Below are 24188 nucleotides of genomic sequence, written 5' to 3'. Positions count from 1 at the left end.
GCCGACTCGGCCAGTTTCTCTGGACTGTCTACCTGAGTGACGGGTCTGGTGTGGTATGTCTTCAACATGTTAACGTGGCACACCCGAGATTGGCGTTTTCTATCAGGAGTCTGTATCACATAGTCAGTTTCAGTTAGTTTCTTTTCAATGACATAAGGCCCAGAGAAACGTGCTGACAATGACGCTCCTGGCACAGGCAACAACACAAGAACTCGGTCACCTGGCTGCAGTGAACGAGAAACCGCCTGTGTGTCATAGTGTCGTTTCATCCGTTTCTGTGAGGAAGACAGCGCTTCCTTTGCTAGAGCACAGGCAGCATGTAGGCGCTCACGAAAGCGACTAACGTAGTCCAACACATTTTCTTTCACACACAACTCTTGTGACAAAAACTGATCCTTAAGGACTTTCATAGGTCCTCTCATGGTGTGTCCAAACACCAGTTCAGCTGGGCTGAACCCTAGGGATTCCTGTACTGTCTCACGGACAGCAAACAATACTAGAGGAACTCCCTCATCCCAATCTTTCTCAGATTCCAAGCAATATTTACGGAGCATAGACTTCAGGGTCTGATGCCAACGTTCAAGCGCACCCTGAGACTCTGGGTGATATGCGCTTGACACACGGTGTGTAACTGACAAGGATTTTAACACTTGTTTGAAAAGTTTAGAAAGGAAATTCGTACCCCTGATCAGTTTGTATCACCTTAGGTAATCCAAAAGTTGAGAAGAATTTGATCAACGCTTTACTCACCACCGGAGCAGTAATCCTTCGCAGAGGAATGGCCTCTGGGTACCTGGTGGCCACACACATAATTGTCAACATAAACTGGTTACCAGATTTTGTTTTCGGTAATGGTCCAACACAATCAACCATCACATGTTCGAATGGTTCACCTATGGCCGGTATGGGACAAAGAGGCGCGGGGAAATAACCTGGTTCGGTTTCCCAACTACTTGACAGGTGTGGCAAGTCCGACAGAACTGAGCCACATCTTGTTTTAAGCCAGGCCAAAAGAAATGTCGCAAAACTCGATCATAAGTCTTGGTGACTCCCAGATGTCCGGACCACTGGTGATCATGAGCGAGGGATAAAACATTTTGTCGAAAGGCTGTAGGAATCACTATTTGGTAAACAGCATTCCAATCTCCGCCAGCGTCAACATGGGAGGTCCATTTACGCATGAGGAGATTACCATCAATGAAGTATGCCATGTTTTTCTTCTTTAGCTCGTCCTCTGAGACAACACTAGAAAAACATTTAGCCAGGCTAATGTCAACCTGTTGGTTAGCGATCAGCTGCTCACGAGTAACTGGTAACTGTATTGCCTCAGCAACCAGTTCCACATCCTTCTTCCTTTCTCTGGGCTGTTGGTCAGACTGCACCAGCTTACCAGAGGTAGCACCCGAACTATCCTCTGGGTCACACTCTCTGAATAGAATCGTGTCTGACAAATCTACCACTTCACCCACTTGTCGTGCTTGAGCACGTGTGACAGCACAAGCGGGGAACACATCTGGATAACCCTGTGCCAGCTCCTCGGAGAGAGACTGGTCACTTTTATCCAATACCTCCAATATGGGTATTACCTTTCCTCCGGCAATATCGTTGCCCATTATAAAGGTCACCCCTTTTACTGGCAACATCGGACGTACGCCAACTCTGAACAATCCACTGACTAACTCAGAGTGTACGTTCACAAAGTGCAATGGCACTGGGACGAAACCCATTTCAATTCCTTGTACTAACACACTGGAACCACAATATGTATTATTAGACAAGGGCAACACATCAGCTAGTATGAACGACTGCGCCGCACCAGTATCTCTGAGGATTCTAACTGGACGCTGAGACGCTTCATCATCTGATATAGAAACAAACCCCTCAAAAATGAACGGTTCATAACTGTGATCTGGGACAGGGACTTTCAAACCACATTCACTATGAGGCTTCTGTCTTGATTCCGGCCTTACAACCGCATTTAATCAGCCCAACACCCGTTGGCGGCCTGGCGTGCTGAGGCATCCCCGGGTTTGCGTTTTTAGCAGAAAGCAATCATTAACCATATGTCCCACCTTATGACAATAGAAACAGTGACGCACATCTTTTGGGCGTGCTGGATGTACTGCTGGTCGACTAGGACTAGAAGTTAGCAACTCCGCAGCCCTGCTCTCCGTACGAGCCGAAAACACGCTCTTATGCGTCAACACAAACTTCGTCTGCCAATACAGACGCTTCCGACAGTGAGGATACTTTCTGTTCGTTCAGATAAACTACAATGCGTTCCGGTAAACAATTTTTAAACTCTTCTAACAAGATTAACTCCCGTAGAGAGTTAAAATCAGTTACCTTACTAGCACTGTGCCATTTGTCAAACAGATTTCCTTTGTCTCTAGCAAACTCCACATAAGTCTGAGTAGGAGACTTTTTATGAGACCTAAATCTCTGTCGATATGCCTCAGGAACAAGCTCATAGGCACGAAGAACAGTAGCTTTGACCATCTCATAATTCAAACTGTCTTCAAGAGGTAGCGCTGCCAGAACCTCTTGGGCTTTACCTGTTAGCTTACACTGAAGTAATAGGCACCATACCTCGTCGGGCCATTTCAATGCTACCGCTATACGTTCAAAAACACTGAAATAGGAATCAACCTCTGACTCCCTGAACACAGGTACCAAGGTGATCTGCCTACTAATATCAAACGTAGCAGATGACACAGCTGGTGAGGATGGCTCACTAGCAGGCATAGTATTAGCAGAGACTAACCTCGCTGTTTCTGCCTCTAGTTCCATTTTACGCATCGCCAGTTCTTGATCAAGCCTACGCGTCTCCAGTTCTTGATCAAGCCTACGCGTCTCCAGTTCCATCTTACGCGTCTCCTGTTCTATCTTACGCGTCTCCTGTTCTGCCTTACGCGTCTCCTGTTCTGCCTCTAGCTCCATTTTACGCATCTCCAGCTTGTCTTGCCTGATTTGTGCCCGCTCTTCCGCCTCCATTTGGAGCCGCGTCGAGCGGACATCGATCCTGGCATCACTGTCAGTCAGTGGGGAGAGTGGGTCATAACGGGGCAATGTGGCTGGAGCCTTAGCCTCGTCCTCAGACACTGATGGGCTTACAGAAACATCAACCACATCCCCTACAGGAGCAGCAGACTCAGGCGGCGGTAACTCAAGCACTCGCTCGTTTAACAATATCGCTAGCACTACTTCCCTAACTTCTGCTTTCACTATACCCCTCGGTATGGGTACAGAAAAGTGGTCAGCCAAAGCCTGTAGATCCACTCTACGACAATTCTCAAAAATCTCCCACGTAGGGTTTTCCAAAAATGCTTCCAAATCAAAAGTAGCCATCCTACTAACTACACGAGCCGTCGACTACTGAACACACACAAAAAAAAACAGGTAGTTACAGCTGCTAAGCTCAACACTGAACCAGACACTTACTAATTTGCACGAGTAGCATGGGATAGATCCCGGATGAACCCCCACTTTATGTTACGAACCCCGTGGCTCTAAACGTCTAGGGTGGATGGACATGAGACCCGTAACATAAATTATGCAAATTATAAGTGTGACCTGGAACAGCGAGAACCAAAAATGACACAACAACCATGAGCTACCGTCAAACTTAAATGGTTTATTACTAAACACACGGTAAAGGTTTGGGAAAAAGGGCTGAGCAGGACCCAAGAAATGAAACAATAGTGTAAAACCCCCTAAACTGATCTAGCCTGCCTAAAGAACCGCTAGGCTACTGCTACCATACAAAAATACAGTGGGTGGTCCGCTCAGGTCTAACTGGTGTTTATAGACAGATTTCTTCCTACGGGTAATGTACGCCCAAGGGCAACTAGCTTAAACTCCCCTTTTCCCAAAAACACACAAAGCTACTAAACAGGGTAATCAGCAATTAAGTGCGTACACAACACACAGGACACTGCTTTCTGCTAAAACGCAAACCGGGGATGCCTCAGCACGCCAGGCCGCCAACGGGTGTTGGGCTGATTCGTACGGTTGTAGGGCCGGAATCAAGACAGAAGCCTCATAGTGAATGTGGTTTGAAAGTCCCTGTCCCAGATCACAGTTATGAACCGTTCATTTTTGAGGGGTTTGTTTCTATATCAGATGATGAAGCGTCTCAGCGTCCAGTTAGAATCCTCAGAGATACTGGTGCGGCGCAGTCGTTCATACTAGCTGATGTGTTGCCCTTGTCTAATAATACATATTGTGGTTCCAGTGTGTTAGTACAAGGAATTGAAATGGGTTTCGTCCCAGTGCCATTGCACTTTGTGAACGTACACTCTGAGTTAGTCAGTGGATTGTTCAGAGTGGGCGTACGTCCTATGTTGCCAGTAAAAGGTGTGACATTTATAATGGGCAACGATATTGCCGGAGGAAAGGTAATACCCATATTGGAGGTATTGGATAAAAGTGACCAGTCTCTCTCCGAGGAGCTGGCACAGGGTTATCCAGATGTGTTCCCCGCTTGTGCTGTCACACGTGCTCAAGCACGACAAGTGGGTGAAGTGGTAGGTTTGATACAGACCACGATGTCCAAGATCTCCAAGGCCGCTAAGGCCGTGAAGAAGGTGGACATGGGGGGTGTGATCCGGGCTATCGTGAGGTCAGGGCAGGCGGCCCCCGGACCCCCTCTGGGTCCTGTCCTGGGACAGAAGGGCATCCCCATCGGCCAGTTCTGCAAGGACTTCAACGAGAAGACCAAAGAGCTCAAGGAAGGAATTCCTCTGCCCATCAAGAGCCACGGGTTTCGTAACATAAAGTGGTTCGTAACTTTATGTTACGAACCCCGTGGCTCTAAACATCTAGGGTGGATGGACATGAGACCCGTAACATAAATTCATGTAAATTATAAGTGTGGCATGGAATAGTGAGAACAAATAAGACACAACTACCATGAACTACCGTCAAACACAAAGTGTTTATTTATGAACACACGGTAAGGGTTTGGGAAAAAGGGCTGAGCAGGACCCAAGAAATGAAACAATAGTGTAAAACCCCCTAAACTGATCTAGCCTGCCTGAAGAACCGCTAGGCTACTGCTACCATACAAAAATACAGTGGGTGGTCCGCTCCAGGTCTAACTGGTGTTTATAGACAGATTTCTTCCTACGGGTAATGTACGCCCAAGGGCAACTAGCTTAAACCCCCCTTTTCCCAAAAAACACACAAAACTACTAAACAGGGTACTCAGCAATTAAATAAGTACACAGGATACAACAGTATCCACACTCAGGTAAAGAAATATATTCTATTAAACATAATCTGTCCTCGTTTGCAACACTCACTACCGAGATCCAAACTGCATCTGGATGCAACGTCAGCACAATAACTGTTTGTCGGGAGCTTCATGAAATGGGTTTCCATGGCTGAGCAGCTGCACACAAGCCTAAGATCACAATGCGCAATGCCAAGTGTCGGTTGGAGAGGTGTAAAGCTCGCCGCCATTGGACTCTGGAGCAGTGGAAACGCGTTCTCTGGAGTGATGAATCACGCTTCACCATCTGTTAGTCCGACGGACGAATCGGGGTTTGGTGGATGCCAGGAGAACGCTACCTGCACGAATGCATAGTGACAACTGTACAGTTTGGTGAAGGAGGAATAATGGTCTGGGGCTGTTTTCCATGGTTCGAGCTAGGCCCCTTAGTTCCAGTGAAGTGAAATCTTAACGCTACAGCATATAATGACATTCTAGACCATTCTGTGCTTCCAACTTTGTGGCAACAGTTTGGGGAAGGCCCTTTTCAGCATGACAATACCCCTGTGCACAAAGCGAGGTCCATACAGAAATTATTTGTCAAGATCGGTGTGGAAGAACTTGACTGGCCTGCACAGAGCCCTGACCTCAACCCCATCGAACACCTTTAGGATTAATTGGAACGCCAACTGCGAGCCAGGCCTAATCCCCCAACATCAGTGCCGAACTCACTAATGCTCTTGTGGCTGAATGGAAGCAAGTCCCCGCAGCTATGTTCCAACATCTAGTGGAAAGCCTTCCCAGAGGAGTGGAGGATGTTATAGCAGCAAAGAGGGGACCAACTCCATATTAATTCCCATGATTTTGGAATTAGATGTTCGATGAGCAGGTGTCCACATACGTTTGGCTATGTACCAGCCCAACTAGAACATGAAATAGGCCACATCAATACAACCCGGGTGAACTCTGAACAAGTGTAGCCACTACGTCCTGGGATGAGCATACAGCATAAGGGATGTGGTTAGCTAGTGGTTTAATGTTTACAGTGTGGCCATCATCAGAGGATTTAACCCTGGGGATGTACAGTCTCTGTAAATGTAGCCCTGTACCCCTGACACTAAAGTACAGTAGAGTAAAGGGGAGGACATGGCCATAAGGCCTCAGGATTCATGACATGAGGGGCTGCAGGCAGACATGGTAGCTTGGCCTGAGAGCTGGCCTGTCATCAGTCACAGAGAGAGTGGAAAGGGAGGGGGGTGGGGGGGTGAAGAGGGGATTTCCTTCCATCTCCTCTCACCTTACAAATCATTATGGCCCGCTTAAACCATTAGGACTCTGCTCTGCTCTCAGAGACTCAAAGAGGCTGTGGGAGAATAACAGTGGGATGGATCCTCTGTCTGACGGATGACTTCCATAGCTGGAGGATGGACTGTGTATAGGATGTGGGGATGATGCTGAGACATCGCCGGTGGGGAGGGGGTCCTGAATGTAATGTAATGTCTGAATGCTGGAGAGAGGATGTCCATTGCAGGGTTTCCCAACCTCTCCTCGGGCCCCCCCAGATGTTTCACCTGATTCAATTAGTCAACTAATCATCAAGCCCTTGACTAATTGAGTCAGGTGTGCCAGTTTAGGGTTAAAACTAAAATGTGAAATGTCTGGTGGGGCCGAAGAGAGGGTTTGGAAACCCTGGTCTTTAGGCTTATGTGTTGCATGTATAATGCATGTGTAAACTTGGAAGGGATTACTCAAATAGAAAGAAAAAAAGATTTGTACTGTACCCGCTGTTTATGTTCTCAAGCTGGCTGAGTGTGTCCAGTTCGACCCGGTCCAGATGCATCTCCTTCACCGCACTCAGAACCTTCTGCTGGTGCTCTGGGTCGGAGATACCAATCTGGGGAGGAATGCAGTATTAACACCTGGAAAACTCTCCGGCAACCCTAAGTTAGCCAGGGTTTACATTATATCATCACAATATTACAGATGTACATTAGTCACTGCACTCATACTTGAATTGTGTCTCTTCTAATAATCCCTTCTGAAAATGTCTAGTGTAAATGTGGCACAGTTGCAAACCTAACAGACAGACAGACAGACAGAGAGGCCTTTCTTACCTTCTCCAGGTCATCCTTCTCCATGGTCAACAGGTAGCTCCAAGTGATGTCATTTTCATGCCCAGAAAACAAATTATACTCTGCATTAAAATAATATCTATATAATATGACAGCTTCAAAACCTGTCCCGCACCCTGAACAGATGTACGTTACAGTATGTGTTTGTGTAGCTACCTGCTACCAGTATGCAAATCTACGGAGAGAACTCAAATATTCAAGCCCCTTGGGTGCTGCCATAACATTACATTAAAAGTGCCCATCAAATAAGGCTCAAGGTCATTGGCCACATATAAAATGACATCAAATCAAATTTTATTGGCCACATGCGTCGAATACAACAGGTGCAGACATTACAGTGAAATGCTTACTTACAGCCCTTAACCAACAGTGCATTTATTTTTAATAAAAAAGTAAAATAAAACAACAACAAAAAAGTGTTGAGAAAAAAGAGCAGAAGTAAAATAAAATAACACTAGGGAGGCTATATATACAGGGGGGTGCCGGTGCAGAGTCAATGTGCGGGGGCACCGGCTAGTTGAGGTAGTTGAAGTAATATGTACATGTGGGTAGAGTTAAAGTGACTATGCATAAATAATTAACAGAGTAGCAGCAGCGTAAAAAGATGGGGTGGGGGGGCAGTGCAAATAGTCCGGGTAGCCATGATTAGCTGTTCAGGAGTCTTATGGCTTGGGGGTAGAAGCTGTTGAGAAGTCTTTTGGACCTAGACTTGGCACTCCGGTACCGCTTGCCATGCGGTAGCAGAGAGAACAGTCTATGACTAGGGTGGCTGGAGTCTTTGACAATTTTGAGGGCCTTCCTCTGACACCGCCTGGTATAGAGGTCCTGGATGGCAGGAAGCTTGGCCCCAGTGATGTACTGGGCCATACGCACTACCCTCTGTAGTGCCTTGCGGTCGGAGGCCAAGCAGTTGCCATACCAGGCGGTGATGCAACCAGTCAGGATGCTCTCGATGGTGCAGCTGTATAATTTTTTGAGGATCTGAGGACCCATGCCGAATCTTTTCAGTCTCCTGAGGGGGAATAGGCTTTGTCGTGCCCTCTTCACGACTGTCTTGGTGTGTTTGGGCCATGATAGTTCGTTGGTGATGTGGACACCAAGGAACTTGAAGCTCTCAACCTGTTCCACTACAGCCCCGTCGATGAGAATGGGGGTGTGCTCAGTCCTCTTTTTTTTCCTGTAGTCCACAATCATCTCCTTTGTCTTGGTCACGTTGAGGGAGAGGTTGTTATCCTGTCACCACATGGCCAGGTCTCTGACCTCCTCCCTATAGGCTGTCTCATCGTTGTCGGTGATCAGGCCTACCACTGTTGTGTCGTCGGCAAACGTAATGATGGTGTTGGAGTCGTGCCTGGCCATGCAGTCATGGGTGAACAGGGAGTACAGGAGGGGACTGAGCACGCACCCCTGAGGGGCCCCCGTGTTGAGGATCAGTGTGGCAGATGTGTTGTTACCTACCCTTACCACCTGGGGGCGGCCCGTCAGGAAGTCCAGGATCCAGTTGCAGAGGGAGGTGTTTAGTCCCAGGATCCTTAGCTTAGTGATGAGGGCACTATGGTGTTGAATGCTGAGCTGTAGTCAATGAATAGCATTCTCACGTAGGTGTTCCTCTTGTCCAGGTGGGAAAGGGCAGTGTGGAGTGCAATAGAGATTGCATCATCTGTGGATCTGTTGGAGCGGTATGCAAATTGGAGTGGGTCTAGGGTTTCTGGGATAATGGTGTTGTGAGCCATGACCAGCCTTTCAAAGCACTTCATGGCTACAGACGTCAGTGCTACGGGTCGGAAGTCATTTAGGCAGGTTATCTTAGTGTCCTTGGGCACGGGGACTATGGTGGTCTCCTTGAAACATGTTGGTATTACAGACTCAGTCAGGGACATGTTGAAAATGTCAGTGAAGACACTTGCCAGTTGGTCAGCACATGCTCGGAGTACACGTCCTGGTAATCCGTCTGGCCCTACGGCCTTGTGAATGTTGACCTGCTTAAAAGTCTTACTCACATCAGCTACGGAGAGCGTGATCACATAGTCATCCGGAACAGCTGGTGTTCTCATGCATGCTTCAATGTTGCTTGCCTCGAAGCGAGCATAGAAGTGGTTTAGCTCGTCTGGTAGGCTTGTGTCACTGGGAAGCTCGCGGCTGTGCTTCCCTTTGTAGTCTGTAATAGTTTTCAAGCCCTGCCACATCCGACGAGCGTCAGAGCCGGTGTAGTACAATTCAATCTTAGTCCTGTATTGACTCTTTGCCTGTTTGATGGTTCGTCGGAGGGCAACAGCGGGATTTCTTATAAGCGTCCGGGTTAGAGTCCCGCTCCTTGAAAGCGGCAGCTCTACCCTTTAGCTCAGTGCGGATGTTTCCTGTAATCCATGGCTTCTGGTTGGGGTATGTACGTACGGTCACTGTGGGGACGACATCATCGATGCACTTATTGATGAAGCCAGTGACTGATGTGGTGTACTCCTCAATGCTATCTGAAGAATCCCGGAACATGTTCCAGTCTGTGCTAGCAAAACAGTCCTGTAGCTTAGCATCTGCGTCATCTGACCACTTTTTTATTAACCGAGTCACTGGTGCTTCCTGCTTTAGTTTTTGCTTATAAGCAGGAATCAGGAGGATAGAGTTATGGTCAGATTTGCCAAATGGAGGGCGAGGGAGAGCTTTGTATGCATCTCTGTGTGTGGAGTAAAGGTGGACTAGAGTTTTTTTTCCTCTGGTTGCACATTTAACATGCTGGTAGAAATTAGGTAGAACGGATTTAAGTTTCCCTGCATTAAAGTCCCCTGCCACTAGGAGCACTGCCTCTGGATGAGCGTTTTCCTGTTGACTTATGGCCTTATACAGCTCATTCAGTGCAATCTTAATGCCAGCATTGGTTTGTGGTGGTAAATAGACAGCTATGAAAAATATAGATGAAAACTATCTTGGTAAATAGTGTGGTCTACAGCTAATCATAAGATACTCTACCTCAGGCGAGCAAAACCTCGAGACTTCCTTAGTATTTGATTTTGTGCACCAGCTGTTGTTTACAAATATACACAGACCGCCACCCCTTGTCTTACCGGAGTCAGCCGTTCTATCCTGCCGATATAGCGTATAGCCCGCTAGCTGTATGTTATCCATGTCGTCGTTCAGCCACGACTCGGTGAAACATAAGATATTACAGTTTTTAATGTCCCGTTGGTAGGATAACCGTAATCTTAGGTCATCCAATTTATTTTCCAATGATTGAAGATTGGCTAATAGGATTGATGGGAGCGGCAGTTTACTCGCTCGCCGTCGGATCCTTACAAGGCACCCCGACCTACGTCCACGATATCTCTGTCTCTTCCTCATGCGAATGACGGGGATTTGGGCCTTGTCGGGTGTCTGTAGGATGTCCTTCGCGGCCGCCTCGTTGAAGAAAAATTATTCGTCCAATACGAGGTGAGTAATCGCTGTCCTGATATCCAGAAGCTCTTTTTGGTTATAAGAGACGATGGCAGAAACATTATGTACAAAATAAATTACAAATAACGCGGAAAAACACACATAATAGTACAATTGGTTAGAGGGCTGTAAAACGGCAGCCATTTTCTCCGGCGCCATTTTGGTTATATCTACCATAGCTTTGATTGGACTGATCATGTCAACATCATACTTTCAAAATCTTAGCTAGCAAGCTAGAGATGCAATCATCACCATGAATCACGCCGACAATCTACTGGCAAATCCTTTTCAATCCTTGTCATATGAATAGAAACTATAGATAAAAGGTATCGGTGCTCATCGGCCATTGGACATAAACATTATACAAGTTGGAAATCGTAAATTCATTAATAAGTGGTTTGGAAGGAATCAGAGGCTAACTGCAAGCGTTGCAAAGCAATCACTAGCCTGCTATTCAGTGGAGTGAGTGTGTGGTCCAACTCTGGGTTTAAGGGTCTCTTTTCCAAGATTAAAACGGTAAACATTCAACACCATGGGCTAGAAAAGTTTGAATACATTGGCCATGCTATCAATCCAGCATGATTTCTGTCGCGTTCAAAACAACTGGAAACTCGGAAATGGGAAATATCAGACTTCAGTGAGTTCAAGAAAACTGGGAACTCTGAAAAAAACGAGATCCAACTGGGAAAATACATTTTGAATGGTCATCCAACTCGGAATTCCAAATCGGGAACTCAAGCCTCTTTCTAGAGCTCTGACCTGAAGATCACTGAAGTCGTGATTCGACCTTGATTTTTTTCAGAGTTCCCAGTTGTCTTGAAAGCACCATAAATCCAGAGAATGCCAGACTTTGATGACAAAATCTGCCCACAAGGACCGCCGCGCCACCTTCCTGTTCAAGTAAGCACAGCACAACAAGGTGAGTCCAAAAATATATCGTATGCTGCTGCATAAATGATATTTATACTGTAGCTAAGAAAGTAATACTTAGTGTATGTTTTGTAGTAAGATGTTAGTAGCCCATGTGTCTCACCTTAAAAATTTAGTCCCTTACTCCTCATAACTTAGTCTACTGTTCAGACATGGTGGTGCATATAACCTGTTTTAGAGAAATGTAATCATCGAATATTGTAAGAGTTTTCATTGTCTGCTTATATGCACCCTTTATTTATCCTACGGTTCTGACTTGGTGTACAGGGAGAATACTGTAAGAACGGCCCAGGTTCTGAATTCTGTCGCTGTACATTTCAGAAGTGCTGAACAAATAGTTATATTGACTACGTCCGTCCTAGCTCACTCATTAATGTCTTAATCAAAATTACGTCTTGCCTCTTATCCGCTTGTCGTCCCCTTATGCCATAGTTTGTACATCTCAATTTTCAGTAGAAACCACATTTGTTTAAGCAAGTCAGCTTAAACAAGATGTTCTTTACCATTCGGCCATCAGATTTGCCGCTAATGCTCCTTATAGGACACATCACTGCACTCTATACTCCTCTGTAAACTGGTCATCTCTGTATACCTGTCACAAGACCACTGGTTGATGCTTATTTACAAAATCCTCAAAGGCCTCACTCCCCCTTATCTGAGATACTTACTGTAGCCCTCATCCTCCACATACAACACCCGTTCTGCCAGTCACATTCTGTTAAAGGTCCCCAAAGCACACACATCCCTGGGTCGCTCCTCTTTCCGGTTCGCTGCAGCTAGCGACTGGAACGAGCTGCAAAAACTGGACAGTTTTATCTCCATCTCTTAATTCAAAGACTCAATCATGGACACTCTTACTGACAGTTGTGGCTGCTTCGCGTGATGTATTGTTGTCTCTACCTTCTTGCCCTTTGTGCTGTTGTCTGTGCCAATAATGTTTGTACCATGTCTTGTGCTGCTACCATGTTGTGCTGCTGCCATATTGTGTTGCTACCTTGTTGTTTTCATGTTGGGTTGCTACCTTGCTGTGTTGTCGTGTGTTGCTGCCATGCTATGTTGTTGTCTTAGGCCTCTCTTCATGTAGTGTTGTGTTGTCTCTCTTGTTGTGATGTGTGTTTGGCCCTATATTTACACACACACATATATATATATATATACACACAGTTGAAGTCGGAAGTTTACATACACCTTAGCCAAATACATTTAAACTCAGTTTTTCACAATTCCTGACATTTTATCCTAGTAAAAATTCCCTGTCTTAGGTCAGTTAGGATCACCACTTTATTTTAAGAATGTGAAATGTCAGAATAATAATAGAGAGAATGATTTATTTCAGCTTTTATTTCTTTCATCACATTCCCAGTGGGTCAGAAGTTTACATACACTCAATGTAACGATTCCGGCAGTCTGAGTCGGTTCCTGTCTGTGTATTAGTTTTTCTGCTCGGGATCTCCAGTTTCCCGAGGGTTCTGGAACGCTCCCTGCCTGGTTGCCGGGCTACGTTGCTAGGCGGGAGCTCTCCTGATTTCCACACCTGCATTCCATCAGCAATCTGCACACCTGGCCCTGATCATCACCTTCATAAGCTCTGACCTGACATCCATTCCCTGCCGGATCGTTAGCCATGAACAGTATGTTTGTCCGTGTATCAGCCTTGGAACTTCTAGCGTTAGTTTTGTTGTTTTGCACCTTTTTGACTTGCTGTATACTTACCTCCGTTTTGTTCTATCTGCAGTCACTCACCCGGAACCTTCACCCAACCTCTGCCTGATGGTCGGCGGCTGCCGAGCCATTACTGGACCTACCACTGCACCCTCAACAACCCATCCACGCCACCCGCTCTGTTCCCTGGATTATTCAGCCTCACTCGTGGATCTATTAAATAAACACTCACCTTTGTTTCAACTTACCTTGTCCTGGTCTGCTTCTGGGTTCTGGCTTAGTAAACCGTGACAGAACGATCCGGCCAGTAATGAACCCAGCGGACCTGGACTCTGTTCGCCATGCCATTACCCATCAGGAGAAGATGTTGGGCCATCATAGCACGGTACTACAGGAGATCGCGTTGTCAGTTCGGAACCTTTCTACCGGTCTGACGGAGGTCCAGAACCAGCGCAAGTTTCCGGTGGAGGATCCACTACCGGTTTCACCCATCTCGCCTGCCGCTTCTGGAGCTGTGTCCTTCCGTGAGCCCAAGGTTCCGACGCCGGATAAATATGAGGGGGAGCTGGGAAGATGCCGTTCCTTCCTTATGCAGTGTGGGTTAGTGTTCGATCTACAGCCCTACTCTTATGCCACAGACAAGGCTAGGATAGCCTTTGTGATTGAGTTGCTGCGTGGTCGAGCGCTGGAGTGGGCTTCAGCCGTTTGGGAACGACAGGATCCCTGCATGGCTTCATACCAGGGGTTCACGGCCGAGATGAGAAGCTCTTCGACCATTCCGTCCGAGGGAGGGACGCAGCTAGGCGCCTGTTTTCGCTTCGCCAAGGAACTCGCAGCGTGGCCGACTTCGTGATCGAGTTCAAGACGTTGGCTGTGGAGAGTGGGTGGAATGAGGAGTCTCTGCAAGCGGCCTTTTACCAGGGTCTGTCGGAGCAGCTCAAGGATGAGTTGATCTCCTATCCGGAGCCTAGTGACCTGGACAGCTTGGTAGCCTTGTCTATTCGGGTGGATAATCGAGTCCGAGAGCGAAGGAGGGAGAAGCAATGGGTCCCGTCCAACCGATCAGCTTCTCAGGTTCCAGTCGGGTCGGGGATTGGACCAGAATACGTCGATCATCGTCCACCACACAGGATTAGTGGAGAGGTCCTGTCTCCCGATTCTGAACCCATGCAAGTGGGGCGGCACGGGTTAACCAAGGAGGAGCGCCAACACAGACGTAGGGACTAACTGTTGCCTCTACTGTGGTGGTTCGGGACATTACCTCGCCACTGGTTCCCGGCGGTCGTCAAACTGCGCGGCTCGCTAAAGTTGGGAGGACTTTTAGCGAGCCAGTTTCGACCTCTCAATACCTCTGTCAGACCCCGTTTCCCGGCTACCCTTATGAACAGGAATCAGAGCTTAGCGATTAACGCTTTATCGATTCAGGTGCCGATGGAAGCTTTCTTGATGCCGAGTTGGTGGAACAGCTGGGGCTTTCCAAGGAGCAATTGCCGGAAGCCATTGAAGCTACCACTCTGGACGGCAGTAGTCTGGCACGTATCACGATGAGGACTGAACCGGTTAAGATGCTGTTGTCGGGGAATCATTCTGAGATGATTTCATTCTTCATTCTGCCGTCTTCCCATGTTCCTCTGGTCCTTGGATACCCCTGGCTGAAGGAACACAATCCCACGTTCGATTGGGTGACGGGCAAGGTAACGAGTTGGAGCCTTGATTGTCATGCTAACTGTCTCAAGACTGCCTGTCCCCATTCGGTTCCCAGTCAGGTGATTGAGGCTAAACCCCCAGATTTGTCCCTGGTTCCCGAGACATATCACGATTTGGGGGAAGTGTTCAGTAAGCAGAAGGCTCTCTCACTCCCTCCCCCACCGACCATATGATTGTGCCATCAACCTGTTCCCTGGAGCTGTCTACCCCAAGGGAAGGTTATACAGTATCTCCCGACCTGAACGTGAGGCTTTGGAGACCTACATCAAGGAGTCCCTAGCTGCTGGTCTCGTTCGTCCCTCGTCATCACCCCTGGGGGCAGGATTCTTCTTTGTGGGTAAGAAGGATGGCTCTCTTCGACCGTGTATTGATTATCGGGGGTTGAATGACATCACGGTCAAGAACAAGTATCCCCTGCCCTTGATGAGTTCTGCCTTCGACTCCTTACAGGGTGCTACGGTGTTCACCAAGCTAGACCTACGCAATGCGTATCACATGGTCCGGATCAGAGAGGGGGACGAGTGGTTGACGGGTTTCAATACACCGATGGGTCACTTCGAGTATCAGGTGATGCCGTTTGGACTGACCAATGCTCCAGCGGTATTCCAGAGTATGGTGAACGACGTCCTGAGAGATATGATCGGTCTCTTTGTGTTTGTTTACCTGGATGACATTCTGATCTTCTCGAAGGAACCTTCCGACCACGTCCAGCATGTCCGGCAGGTTCTGCAGCGATTGTTGGAGAATCGCCTGTTCGTGAAGGCCGAGAAGTGCGAGTTTCACGCCCACACGACATCCTTCCTCGGGTACATCATCTCCAGGGGAGAGATTAGGATGGACCAGGAGAAGGTTAGAGCGGTTCTGGAATGGGCCCAGCCCGGTACGAGATTGCAGCTCCAGAGATTTTTGGGGTTTGCGAATTTCTACCGCAGATTCATCCGGGATTACAGTCGTGTGGCCGCTCCGTTAACTGCCTTGACTTCCAGTATCAGGACCTTCAAGTGGAATCCGGAGGCGGATCGAGCGTTTCTGGATTTGAAGAGGCGATTCACCAACGCACCGATTCTCTCTCAACCGGACACGGCCCGTCAGTTCGTCGTTGAAGTGGACGCGTCTGATGTGGGAGTTGGCGCCATCCTGTCGCAGCGATGCTCCACGGACAGTAAACTCCATCCCTGCGCCTACTACTCTGCCGCCTTTCGCCTGCGGAGAGGAATTACGATGTGGGTAACCGGGAGCTTCTCGCGGTGAAACTTGCCTTGGAGGAGTGGCGCCACTGGTTGGAGGGGCGGAGCAACCGTTTATTGTCTGGACTGACCACAAGAATCTTGCTTACGTGCAATCGGCTAGACGTCTCAACTCCCGTCCAGGCCAGGTGGGCGTTGTTTTTCGGACGATTCAATTTTTTCCCTGACGTTCCGACCTGGATCTAAGAACGGCAAGGCGGGACGCCTTGTCCCGGATGTTCTCCAAGACGGAAGAGAGTGGGTCCAAGACCGAGACAATTCTCCCCCGGAACTGCGTCGTGGGAGCAGTTAGGTGGAAGATTGAGGAGGAGGTGATGGCGGCCCTTCGGACGCAGCCCAGTCCCGGTAACGGTCCACCCGGTCGGTTGTTTGTGCCTGAGTCGGTTCGTCCTGCGGTCCTCAAATGGTCCCACGCCAGCAAGATGGCTTGTCACCCTGGCGTGGCTCGGACGATGGCGTTTCTTCGCAGACGTTTTTGGTGGCCTGCCATGGCCGAGGATACTCTGGGTTTTGTTGCTGCCTGTCCAGTGTGTGCGCAGAATAAGAGTACCAATCGGCCCAGCTCTGGACTACTTCACCCCCTTCCTATTCCCCGGCGACCATGGTCGCATCTGGCCCTGGACTTTGTCACTGGGTTGCCCGCTTCTGAGGGGAACACGGTCGTTCTGACTATCGTGGACAGATTCAGCAAGTTCGCCCACTTTGTGCCAATTGCCAAGCTTCCCTCTGCCTCGGAGACGTCCGAGATCCTGGTTAGGGAGGTTTTCAGGGTCCACGGTTTGCCCAGTGATATCGTTTCCGACCGTGGCCCTCAGTTTACCTCTGCTGTCTGGAAGTCCTTCTGTTTGGCCATTGGAGCTACAGTCAGTCTCACATCTGGTTTTCACCCCCAATCTAATGGTCAGGCGGAGAGAGCCAACCAGAAGATGGAATCCACGCTACGCTGCCTGGTCTCTTCCAACCCCACCTCCTGGGTCTCTCAGTTGCCTTGGGTTGAGTATGCCCACAATACTCTCCCTACATCTGCCACTGGGATGTCTCCCTTCCAGTGCCTGTATGGCTACCAACCTCCCTTGTTCCCTTCTCAGGAGAAGGAGCTCTCAGTGCCCTCTGTTCAGGCCCATATTCGTCGTTGCCACCGGACCTGGCATCGGGCCAGAAAGGCACTCCTTAGAGTTTCGGACCGGTATCAGCTCCAGGCGAATCGTCGCCGGATCCCCGCTCCCACCTATACCATCGGAGATAGGGTCTGGTTGGCCACACGGGATCTTCCTTTACGGACTGAGTCTAGGAAGTTGTTACCGAAGTTCATTGGTCCGTTTGTGGTGGAGAAGGTGATCAATCCGGTGGCAGTTCGACTCAAACTACCGAGGACGCTCAGAGTCCATCCCACCTTTCATGTCTCCTGCCTCAAGCCTGTTTTCCTCAGTCCTCTGTTGCCTCCTCCGCCTCCTCCTCCTCCTCCTCGGATGATCGGAGGTGGTCCTGCCTACACGATGCGACGCATCATGGATTCCAGACGGCGGGGCCGGGGTTTCCAGTATCTCGTGGACTGGGAGGGGTATGGTCCTGAAGAGAGGAGTTGGATTCCGCGGCGACAGATCCTAGATGCTGACCTCATTCGTGACTTCTACCGCCTCCATCCTGGCGCTCCGGGAGTCCGCCCGGTGGCGTTCGGCCGGAGGGGGGTACTGTAACGATTCCGGCAGTCTGAGTCGGTTCCTGTCTGTGTATTAGTTTTTCTGCTCGGGATCTCCAGTTTCCCGAGGGTTCTGGAACGCTCCCTGCCTGGTTGCCGGGCTACGTTGCTAGGCGGGAGCTCTCCTGATTTCCACACCTGCATTCCATCAGCAATCTGCACACCTGGCCCTGATCATCACCTTCATAAGCTCTGACCTGACATCCATTCCCTGCCGGATCGTTAGCCATGAACAGTATGTTTGTCCGTGTATCAGCCTTGGAACTTCTAGCGTTAGTTTTGTTGTTTTGCACCTTTTTGACTTGCTGTATACTTACCTCCGTTTTGTTCTATCTGCAGTCACTCACCCGGAACCTTCACCCAACCTCTGCCTGATGGTCGGCGGCTGCCGAGCCATTACTGGACCTACCACTGCACCCTCAACAACCCATCCACGCCACCCGCTCTGTTCCCTGGATTATTCAGCCTCACTCGTGGATCTATTAAATAAACACTCACCTTTGTTTCAACTTACCTTGTCCTGGTCTGCTTCTGGGTTCTGGCTTAGTAAACCGTGACACTCAATTAGTATTTGGTAGCATTGCCTTTAAATTGTTTAACTTGGGTCAAACATTTCGAGTAGCCTTCCACAAGCTTCCCACAATAAGTTGGGTGAATTTTGGCCCATTCCTCCTGACAGAGCTGGTGTAACTGAGTCAGGTTTGTAGGCCTCCTTGCTCGCACACGCTTTTTCAGTTCTGCCAACACATTTTCTATAGGATTGAGGTCAGGGCTTTGTGATGCCCACTCCAATACCTTGACTTTGTTGTCCTTAAGCCATTTTGCCACAACTTTGGAAGTATGCTTGGGGTCATTGTCCATTTGGAAGACCCATTTGCGACTAAGCTTTAACTTCCTGACTGATATCTTGAGATGTTGCTTCAATATATCCACATAATTTTCCTTCCTCATGATGCTATCTATTTTGTGAAGTACACCAGTCCCTCCTGCAGCAAAGCAACCCCACAGGATGCTGCTGCCACCCACGTGCTTCACGGTTGGGATGGTGTTCTTCGGCTTGCAAGCCTTCCCCTTTTTCCTCCAAACATAACAATGGTCATTATGGCCAAACAGTTATATATTTTTTCATCAAACCAGAGGACATTTCTCCAAAAAGTATGATCTTTGTCCCCATGTGCAGTTGCAAACCGTAGTCTGGCTTTTTTATGGCGGTTTTGGAGCAGTGGCTTCTTCCTTACTGAGCGGCCTTTCAGGTTATGTCGATATAGGATTAGTTTTACTGTGGATATAGATACTTTTGTACCTGTTCCCTCCAGCATCTTCACAGGGTCCTTTGCTGTTGTTCTGGGATTGATTTGCACTTTTCGCACCAAAGTACGTTTATTTCTAGGAGATAGAACGCGTCTCCTTCCTGAGCGGTATGACGGCTGCGTAGTCCCATGGCGTTTATACTTGCGTACTATTGTTTGTACAGATGAACATGGTACCTTCAGGCGTTTGGAAATTGCTCCCAAGGATGAACCAGACTTGTGGAGGTCTACAATTTTTCTGATTTCATTTGATTTTCCCATGATGTCAAGCAAAGAGGCACTGAGTTTGAAGGTAGGCATTGAAATACATCCACAGGTACACCTCCAGTTGACTGAAATTATGTAAATTAGCCTATCAGAAGCTTCTAAAGCCATGATATCATTTTCTGGAATTTTCCAAGCTGTTTAAAGGCACAGTCAACTTAGTGTCTGTAAACTTCTGACCCACTGGAATTGTGATACAGTGAATTATAAGTGAAATAATCTGTCTGTAAAAAATTGTTGGAAAAAGTACTTGTGTCATGCACAAAGTAGATGTTCTAACCGACTTGCCAAAACTATAGTTTGTGAACAAGAAATTTGTGGAGTGGTTGAAAAACAAGTTTTAATGACTCCAACCTAAGTGTATGTAAACTTCTGACTTTATATATTTATATTTTTTTATCCCAGCCCCCGTCCCCGCAGGAGGCCTTTTGCCTTTTGGTAGGCCGTCATTGTAAATAAGAATGTGTTGTTAACTGACTTGCCTAGTTAAATAATGGTTAAATAAATAAATACATATATAAATATCAGCTATGTTTTTTTTAAATGCAGTAAATTAGGCTGAATTAACTGTTACGCTGCCAGACAAGGCTCCGCTGATAGCCAGGTGTAGCAGTGTTAAGGATTCACTCCATGGTGCTGAAAAGAAAGCTCTGCTGTTGGGACAGCTTTATGTAGGCCCTAACAGTTTGTGGGCACCGTTTGTCACCGTTATAGTGCAATTCATGTATTGTTTAGTGTTGTGTTGTGTAGTGGCTTTGCTGGCATTTTTTTTTTGCCCCACCAAGATGTATATGCTAAAATCGCCAGTATGTGTATTTTTTCTAATGATGAAAATGTCAATCCCCACCCGCCGGCCCAACCTAAGCTTCATACATTCTAGTTTTTGACCCAAACCTGCTAGAGTCAGACCCACAGCCTTCACACGTGCTTGCTCATCACCAATGAGCCAGGAGTAGGGTTGGACAGATATTTTATAATACCATATACTGGGGTATGACATTAGGAAGGTATGAACATCTGGATACTGCCCAAACCCAGTGAGAACGAGAAGTACTGTACTCAAATAATGTCAGAGGTACTCCAGTGTGTGGGTGCACCTGTTTATATGTGTGAGGAGTTAATCACTAGCATGATGTCAGACAGGTCCTCCAGGTTGAGTCCGTGCAGAAGCAGCTCGATGTCACACAGCTTGGCCAGACTAGAGGTGAAAGGTTGTTATTGTAAAAGAGAATGTTTGAGATTGACGACATTGCAGTCGGATTGTGCAGAATCACTGATCAACAAATCACCCTTTAAATCATTATTATTTGTAGATCAGTCAGTTTGCTCATGCTCTCGATCACAAGCAATGTGTTCTCAATAACCTACCCGGTTAAAAAAAAAGGCAATACATGATTAGGTTTAAGAGCATACTACCAATCAACCATCTGTTAACAATTGACCCCACGTAACTAAATTGGCCCATCAATCATTCTGCCTAAAATATTTCAGAACAGATAAACATTGACAGATTAAACAGGCCAGATTAAAACACTGAATCTTCAACAGAGAGACATATGGCATGAGATAAAGTGTTATTGTGCAGATTTAGCAGCTAGTCCCTAGACAGGACTAAACAAGTATAAAGGGAGTTTATTTTTGTTCATGTCTAAAAACCTTTCATGGCATGGGACATTTTACTTAATGTCCACTAGAGGGCCCCAAACACATCATCATGGCTCCTGGCCTCCACTGACAGATCTGGTGCGGCCTTTTCTCAATTAATCTTTCCTCGATTCCTCAAATCCTCTCGAATCACCTCCTAAAAACAAATTTAAATAGAAGGCCTAAGGGGAGGGACACTGGGCCTCCTCAAATATGATTAAGAGGAGATGGGATGCGAGGAATAGCAGTAAAACGAACTGAGGTTTAGCCTTGGTCTCACCTCTTCTTGGAGGCAGCAGGGGGATCGGGGTCCCTCTTGAAGAACTTAAAGAGGGTCTCCTCCTTGGAGATGGTCACCAGGGCATCGCCTGGGGACACCAGGATCCTGGCAATCTGCGGGGGAAGAAGACAAGATATGTTTTATAATGTTGCGATATGACCTTTGTTGTGTCCTGCAGCTCTCCCCCATTGATTTAAAATGGGTTTTTACAAGAGACAGGCAAAATGGACTACCATTTCAAGCTGCGTGGTAAACCTAGTTTGGCTGTGGTCAAAGTGGTGGTTGATGTTTACCTGTGGTCGTTTGAATGGCAGAGTTATGTATTTAGTTGTGTACATAGTTGTGGCTGTGGTCAAACTAAGTGGTTTGATTTGTTTTGACCTGTTGTCGTTTCTGGTCAAAGTGTTTCGGTTGGTGTTTACCTGTGGTCGTTTGAAGACCTTGGCTATGTCAGCAGCACTATTTCCTGCTTTGGTCTTGAGGGTCATGTACTGCCTCCTCTCTGCCGTACTACACCGCCACCGTCAGGGCCTGGGGGTCAAAGCTCACAGGTTATCATCTACAATCAACATCTAGCACCATCCTAAACACTTATCATTAAAGGCCCAGTGCAGTCAAAAACTAGATTTTACATTGTTTTATATATACACTTCCACACTATGAGGTTGGAATAGTACTGAGAAATTGTGAACATTATGATAATGCCCTTTTAGTGTAAGACCTGTTTGAAAAAAATGCCTGAAATTTCAGCCTGTTTTGATGGGATGGAGTTTTGGCCTGCCTGGTGACATCACCAGGTGGTAAATTAGTTATTAGACCAATAAGAAAGAGCGTTCCAAACAACTCTGCCAATAACAGCTAATTTTCAGTTTTTCCCTCCCCACTCAGACCACTCCCAGACAGTCCTAGCAAAAATCTTGATTGAGAAATTGCTATTGGCTAAGAAGCTTTTTTTTTTTTTTTTTGACAATTTTAATTGAAAACAATCACAGTAAGGTACTTAATTGTTACATAGAAATAACTTGATATTGAGATAAAAACGGCTGCATTGGACCTTTAAAACCACCTAGAGTCGATTTCCACACATTGCGGAAATCTAATTAGAATAATTAAAGAAATCCCCATAAAGATCTGTCAGTTTAAGCTATAGATATGTCGTACTTCCGCATCTGCGGTGAAAGGTGACAGAGCTAGAGTGGTGTTTGTCAGACCATGAGACATCCCGAAAATCGGTCTTTTCACAAAATCGCCTGTAGTGTCCAAACAGTTTGGCCTACAAACTATTACGACCCCACTATGGAAAGATGAGTGTTCTCCGTTTTGCTCTACGTCCCCCATAAGTGTCTTTGGACTGAAGTTGGTACAGCCGATCTGCCAACTTCTGTCTGTAGCGTCCGAACAGTTTGGGCTACACACTAATGTGACCCCTCTGTGGAAAGGTGAGGTTCTCACGAATACGTACATGTTGTTTTGCTCTAGGACGCCCACAGGCCTCACAAGACTCGTCTGAAGGTCCACCAGTACCAGCGTCGACTGGATTGGTGTAAAGCTCGCCGCCATTGGACTCTGGAGCAGTGGAAACACGTTCTCTGGAGTGATGAATCACGCTTCATCATCTGGCAGTCCGACGGACTAATCTGGGTTTGGCGCATGCCAGGAGAACTTTACTTGCATGAATGCATAGTGCCAACTAAAGTTTGGTGGAGGAGGAATAATGGCCTGGGGCTGTTTTTCATGGTTCGGGCTCCTTAGTTCCAGTGAAGGGAAATCTTAACGCTACAGCATACAATTACATTCTAGACGGTTCTGTGCTTCCAACTTTGTGGCAACAGTTTGGGAAAGGCCCTTTTCTGTTTCAGCATGACAATGCCCCTGTGCACAAAGCGAGGTCCATACAGAAATGGTTTGTCGAGATCGATCTGGAAGAACTTGTAAAAAACAAAATATATATATATATTGTTTCCTGATCTTTCTTATATCTCTCAGATATAGGACAGACACTAAAGAACAAACTTCCTTTGAATTTTTTGGGGGGATTTTTTCTGTTGTTCCATGTAGTGAATCTGTTATTCAATGCTTTTGTATGGGGTAATAGCAGTAAGGCCAAAAATGTTTTATCTACTAAATATGTGTATATATTTTTCTGATACTTCAAGGAGTCTTAAAATAAAATAGCTAAATGGTCCTTGGTATGACCTTTTTAAAACAATTCCATATTTACTGAACAAAAATATAAACGCAACATGTAGTGTTGGTCCCATGTTTCATGAGCTGAAATAAAAGATCCCAGATATTTTCCATACGCACAAAAAGCTTATTTCTCTCAAATGTTGTGCACTAATTTCTTTATATCCCTGTTAGTGAGCATTTCTCCTTTGCCAAGATAATCCATCCACCTGATAGGTGTGGCATATCAAGAAGCTGATTAAACAGCATGATCATTATACCGGTGCACCTTGTGCTGGGGACAATAAAAGGCCACTCTAAAATGTGCAGTTTTGTCACACAACACAATGCTGCAGATGTTTCAAGTTTTGAGGGAGCGTGGAATTGGCATGCTGACTGCAGAAATATCCACCAGAGCTGTTGCCAGATAATTTACTGTTAATTTCTCTACCATAAGCCGCCTCCTTCGTTTTAGAGAATTTGGCAGTACGTCCAACCGGCCTCAAAAC

The 24188-nt window shown here is 47.0% G+C and overlaps 1 pseudogene; it reads right to left on the bottom strand.

Moving 5' to 3' along the window:
- The window catches only part of LOC121531462, a 70334-nt pseudogene that overhangs the window by 3865 nt on the left and 42281 nt on the right, over positions 1 to 24188 (bottom strand).

Source organism: Coregonus clupeaformis, chromosome 19 (assembly GCF_020615455.1).
Source record: "Coregonus clupeaformis isolate EN_2021a chromosome 19, ASM2061545v1, whole genome shotgun sequence".
NCBI lineage: Eukaryota > Metazoa > Chordata > Actinopteri > Salmoniformes > Salmonidae > Coregonus > Coregonus clupeaformis.
This window is presented reverse-complemented; position numbering and strand designations above follow the sequence as displayed.